The sequence below is a fragment of the Cavia porcellus genome, unplaced genomic scaffold, assembly GCF_034190915.1.
Source record: "Cavia porcellus strain 051 isolate PalLab524CR breed Dunkin Hartley unplaced genomic scaffold, mCavPor4.1 scaffold_5, whole genome shotgun sequence".
Lineage (NCBI taxonomy): Eukaryota > Metazoa > Chordata > Mammalia > Rodentia > Caviidae > Cavia > Cavia porcellus.
In genome coordinates, this window is record NW_026947488.1 from 98,590,835 (window position 1) to 98,597,364 (window position 6,530).

At 39.4% G+C, this 6,530-nt stretch overlaps 1 non-coding gene across 1 annotated transcript; it reads left to right on the forward strand.

Annotated features, from left to right (window-relative positions):
• Positions 1-1,192: 1,192 nt before the first annotated feature.
• LOC111756723 (U6 spliceosomal RNA) lies at positions 1,193-1,299 on the forward strand. Its single transcript, XR_002791137.1, has one exon. It is a non-coding gene; the product is annotated as a U6 spliceosomal RNA (small nuclear RNA).
• The last annotated feature ends 5,231 nt before the right edge of the window (positions 1,300-6,530 follow it).

Consider the following 6,530-nt stretch of genomic DNA (forward strand, 5'->3'; position numbering starts at 1 on the left):
AAACTTCATCTGTATCTTACACCATACACCCCAGGAACCTAAATAGACCGCAGATCCAAATTCAAAGGGAAACCATCAAAATATTAAGTCAACACATGGGTGAGTTGTGTCACAATCTGGATGTCAGGAAGGCTCTTCTGAGTAGGAGAGATGGTCCCCACCACTGACCCTGTGGACACCATCTGTCAAGTGCAGTGACCCCCAAGCTCCCAACACACTGCCTCAGGTGCAATCTCTTCACAGTCAACCACAGGTTAATTATGTGGTCCCCACATGCCGTAGAATCCAGGCACCCTATTTCCCACTGGCAGCAGCTTGGCACGGTGTTGAACTTCAAGGATGTGACCACGTTAAACGTGAATTCTCATCTTTGAACTGTGGTATGATTCAAACACTATCCCGGAAACACTTCTCCATCCAGCTGAGTTCACTAAGCAGACAGAAAACACACCAATAACTGAACAGGGAAATTTCAGTGTAAAGCATTATCAGCTAGAAATGGGGTTAACGAGAGACAATAAAAGACAACTCTGATGATGCCATAGGACTTGAAGTATTCAAATAAGGAACCGTTTGCTAAGAGGTGCCCTCTTCTCAAAACTCAGGTTCATGCTTCACTGGAAAGTGCAGCTGTAGCCTAGGGAATGGCAGAAAAGTTTGCTGTGTTACTCTGAGTCAGAGCTGGCCACAGCTGGTGGGCTTCCTTAGCACTCAGGCTGACATGCAGGAAACCCTGGGGCAGGACTGTTGAGCAGGGGACAAGCTAGAGAGTGAACAGGAAACGTGAAAGCCACTGGACATGGGTACAGTGCAGTCCACCTTGACTTAGGAGTAAGGAGAGGGAAGAGGCCCTGCAGGCTTCTGCAGAGGGCTTCTGCGGTGTGTCTCCAGTGCCCTCTGGGGCCGAGCTCCCTTGTGCAGCTATCCAGTGGAAGCGTGTTTGCAGGGCTCCTCTCCAGGTCCCGAAGCAGCCAGAGGCCATGGTTTAGCAGCAGGCAGGTCCCGACAGGCATGTCAGAAAAAAGGCTAACTCCTGCTCTGGGAGTGGAAGGCAACAAAAGCGTCTAGGACATCTTCTTATGATAGAATGCAAACAAGCACTGAGACAAAAGAGGGATACCTCCGCAGGACCAAAGACCAAACCTGAAGGGGGGCTTCTATCGGCCAAAAGCAGGCCAACAGAAAAGACCAAGTGCTCACTTCAGCAGCACATAGACTAAAATCAGAAACATACAGAAAGGATTTACATGGCTCCTGCTTAAGGATGACATGCAAATTCATAAAGCTTGTCACATTTTTTCAAAATTTAAGGGATAGATTCAGTGAGAATATGGAAGCTTGGAAATGATGTCAGACAGAAATGCCTGAAATAAAAGCTGAATGGAATTCACACACTGCAGAAATTATCAATGCAAAGACACAATGGTTGATACTGAGGACAAAATATGATTTCCAATAAAGAGCTCAAGGTGCCAAAGGGAAAATAAGAAAAAGAGAAGACAATCCAGCAGCAACTTGGAAACAATGAGAAAACCAATCTAAGCCTAAGTGGAGCTGAAGAAAACTAGAAGCTAGCACAGATGTATGTACTAAGTAAGTACTAAGTATGTGCTAAACAATCATAGAAAAAAATTTCCCAAATATAAATGTAAATATAAAAGAATTTGAAATACATTAAGCAATAAAGCATGAAGCAAATATGATTAAAGAAGAATTTCACTGAGGCATAGCTTTATTAAATTACCAGATATCCAGAAAGAAAATGGAATTTTAAAAGCAGTCAGAGAAAAAAAAAATACAAAGATAAACCAATTAGAATCACAACAGATTTCTCAAGACAAGCCCTAAAGGTCAGAAGAACTTGGAGTAAGCAGCAAATAGCTTCCAAACCAGATTTACTTATTCAGCAATGCTATCCTTTAAAACAGATGGAGAAACAAGGTATTTCCATGAAAAAGATGCATGAGTGCTAAACTAGCTATTCAGAAAACAAAAGTATTCTATTCTCGAAAGCAAAACAAATCAGACACAGCTAAAAACAGAGGAATCTAGTGAGCTCAGTGCCTAAGCAGCAAAAAACAAATCAGAAAAAGAAAACAAAGGATATACCAACAGGTAAAGTAGGCAATGATGTAAACAAGCAGCATATTTCAGTGCTATTTCTCAGTGTTAACGCCTCAGCTGTCCAAGTAAAAGGCACAGATTGGCAGACTGGGTTAAAAACATCTGTCGCCCCAAAGCCTCATGCAGTCAGCAGAGGTGGGCTTTTCAGAGGTGACTGGATCTACAGTGCACAGTGCTGGAGCTCGGAGTGTGATGACTAACTTAACCCTCTGACTGGTTCAGCGTAGTGCTGAGTATGGATAATGGGAAGGCGCACCCTGGATGTGTGCGGCACCGTTCAAAGGGCAGACGGCCTGGAGGGGATAAAAGGAGAGCAGACTGCTGCGGATGCCACCGCTTCGCACCTGTACTACTTGCTGACTCACTCTTCTCCGTCTTCCGCTTGCCATGAGCTGATTTCCCTCAGCAGCGCCCTCTGCCACCACAGCCTGCCTTGGAGCAGCCAACTGTGAACAGAAGCCTCTGCACACTCAGCAATGAGGAAAATAACTAGGACACCAATATCACCTTGATCCCCAACCAGACAACTAAGAAAAGAAACAACTCAGAAAGACACAACTAAGACAGAAAACCACAGGCCAATCTCCTTAATGAACAGAGACCCAAAAATCTTCAACAAGATACTAGCAAATAAAATGCAGGACATTATCAAAAAGATTGTACAGCACAATCAAGTAGGTGTCCTCTGACATGCAAGGATGTTTCAGTATGTGTAAGTCAACAAATGTAATACATCACATAAGTTAGAAGAAAGGTTAATTTTTAAATGATCACTTCAATAGATGCAGAAGAGGCTTTCAACAAAATTCTACACCCTTCAGGATAAGAAAAAGACCATGAAGAAAACTGATAGAGAAAGACCATACCTGAATATGATAAAAGCTGTCTGAGACACACAAATAAGCAGCATCATACTAAATGGGGAAAAATTAAAGAATTCTCCCTAAAATCAGGAAATGATAAGGATACCCACTATCACCTCTGCTATTTAACATAGTACTTGAAACATTAGCCAGAACAATTAGTAAAGAGAAAGAAATAAAAGGGATATATACAGAAAAGGAAGAACTTAAATTATCATTATTTGCAGATGACATGATACCTGTCACAGGAGACTCACAAAAAATACTCATAGAATTAATAATCAACTTTAAAAAAGTAGCAGAATACAAGAGCAACACATGAATAATCATTAGCCTCTGTTTACACCTATAATTAAAAGGATGAGAAGTTATGAAAATAATACCATTTATAACTGCTTTGAGAAAAATGAAATACTTAGGAATTAGCCCAACCAAAGAAATGAAAGACCCCTACCAGGAAGACTACAGTACCCAGAAGGAGATTTACAGAGGACACCAGAAAATGGAAAGATGTCCTTCACTCCTGGACAGTTCAAATCAATATTATCAAATGGCCATACACCCAAAACTGTTGCACACATTCATTGCGGTTCTAGTTAAAATACCAACAGCATACTTTACAGATCTGGAGAAAATAATACTAAAATTCATGGAGTCAGAAGAGACCCACAAAAGCAAAGGCAATTCCAGGCAACAAGAGCAAAGCAAGAGGCATTACAGTGTCTCGCTTCAAGCCATGTTACAAAGCAATAGTGATAAAAACGGCATGGTACAAGTAAATGAAAAAACATTCAACATTTCCAGTCATTAAAAAAAATGCAAATGGAAACAGCGCTAAGATTCCATCTTACTCCTGATGAACGGCAATTGTTAGGAAATCAAACAATAGCAAATACTGGCATGATTGTGGTGAAAAAGAACCCTTCTTCATGGTCAATGGAAATGTAAACTAGGACTGCTATGATGGAAATCAATATTGGTATTTCTCAACGAACTGAGATTAAATATACCATACAGCCCAGCTACCCACTGCGAGATATCCCAATAGAGCTTAAAAAACATCCTACAGTGATACCAATGTTTATAGAGTGCAATTCATAACAGCTAAGTCCTGGAAACAGCCTGTTTACCCATCAGCAGATGATCGGGTAAACACATATGCTGTTTATGTACAATAGACTGCCACTTTGCTATGATTAAGAATGACAAATCGGAGACATTTGTAGGAAAATGGATACGCCTCGAAAACATAGTGTTAAGTGAAATAAATCAGACACAAACCTTAAATAACATATGGTAGCTCTCGTTTGAGTGAAGCAATGTACAAACAAAGACAATAGTAACAGGCTGGATAGAAGTGGATGAGGAGATGGATCTCTCGCAATAAGGAAGTAGTTCAAGGGAAAATCACAAGGCGTGAGGAGGATGTAAAAGGTAAATAAGTAGAATAAACATATGCCATGTACAGGAGCCTAACAACTTCAACGAGTGCAACACGGTATGGGCCATAAGAGGAGCTAAGATTAGAAAGGTCCGTGCTGGTATTGTTCAGACAGTTAACTGCAGCTAGCCTGTGCTCTGAGTACTGATTTGAAAACAACATACAATGCATAGACCATTGTTATTCCCCCCACCCGTTATTGTGTTTTGTAATTTTGTTTTATTTTTCTCTTTAAAATAAAAATATATTTTTAAAAATTAATAATATTGTTAGGAATCAAAAATGGGATGGGGGAATTGGGAGAGAAAGGAGACAGAGGGAAGGGTAAAGGGATTGTAAAAAAAAAAGCTGTGGTATGTATATGTAAGATTGTAAACTGCACAAACTGCAAACATGTACTAATAAACAAATAAATAGATAAAAGCAACAAAAGTAATAAATTATAACAAATCAAATTATTTAATTCCATTAGTATATAGTGATACTGTAAGACAGAATAAAAGAAAGGGAATTCTTCATAGATGATTAGGAACTAATAGTGCAGAAGCAATGGTGAAATTAAAAAACCTTTTCCCAAGCTATAGTGTCATTGATTGAATCACTGATAGATGTTAAAATTACCACACAAAAAGTGATTGGGAACAGGTGCCAGCCTGGTCTTGGTCATCCCACAAGTGACTCAAAAGGAAGGGATGGGGGTGTGGTTCTGGGGTAGAGCACTTGCCTAGCACCCATGAGCCTTGCTTACCTTGAACACTGCAAAAACAAACAAAACAAGAAAAGAGAGCAGGAGAAAGGAGGTTTTATCAGAGAGATTTGGTAATCACCATCTTGATGTAATCACCCAATTTAACTTACTAATTAGGGCACAAGATATGGCTCTCTTAATGTGATAGAATATAAAACATCAAAGATGAAATATTTCTGTAAAAAATATTTTAAGAATCAAATCAGTTGGAAAGCAACAAATCCAGGACTTTAGCAACTTACTCCATAAGATGACGGGCTTGAGTTTCTAAACTGTAAGCTTACCAGATAAAATATAAGTGTTCAGTTAAATTTGAATTTCAAAATACAACAGATCATGTTTTAGCATAACTATAGAGCATGTCACACTAAAAGGTGACTCCTTGCTTACCTGAAACTCAAATTAACCGAGTGTCATTCATTTTTATTTTTAATTGGTCAGTCCTACAAAAAGACTTATTTAAAGAGAAATGTCAAGGGAGGAGTTAGAATTCTATATTCAAAGTTTAAATGAACATAATCCATCAATGAACTTCTATTGCTTTCTCAACTGAAAAAGACACAGGGTTATTAAAAGTTAGTGAACTGATCCATTCCAGAGGCTGGGAAGCCTGGGATGAGTGTCCCCCACATCTTACCCCTAGCCCAGCTAGCTTGGGACCCTCGCTCAGTCCCGAACAGGGAACTTCGTGGCTTCCTGTTGCACTGGACCAGCTTGGTGGGTCTTAAGCTGGCCTGCCCCACCCCCAGTGATCCTCTCTCAATCTGGGGAACTGAGTGGCCAGAGTCCCAGGAGCTGAGGGCATAGAAGAGGGTTTCAAACAAACCCTGGGAAGCCTTGGAATAACACTTGAAAAACAGAAATATAGAAAATGACAAAACAAAAGACCAAATTACAATCTCAAACCTAAGGTTTCCCAAGAAACCTTAGGAACTATGTACATAGAAGAAAATATATGTCATACACATGAAATATTGGACATAATGGCAACTGAAATAAAGAAGCAACTCTGAGAAGCTTTAAAAGAATTCAAACTAGAAATATTCTCCCATGTAAAAGAAGAAATGATAAAAGAAATGAAGGAGATGCTGAACATATCTAAAGAAGACACAGTTAAAAAATTGGAGGAACTAAACAAAAAGATAGAATCCCTATATGAACAATATAAGAAACAAACAGAATACATAAAGCAGATGCAAAAGAGATACACAGGAATCAAAAATTCCATTGAAAGTTGTAAAAACTGCCTCAATGAAAGTGAAGATAGAATTTCAAACCTCAAGGACAAGATTGCAGCTAGTGAACAGGAAAGGAAAGATCTTTTAAAAATAAAAAGGAATCAGGAAATAACAAT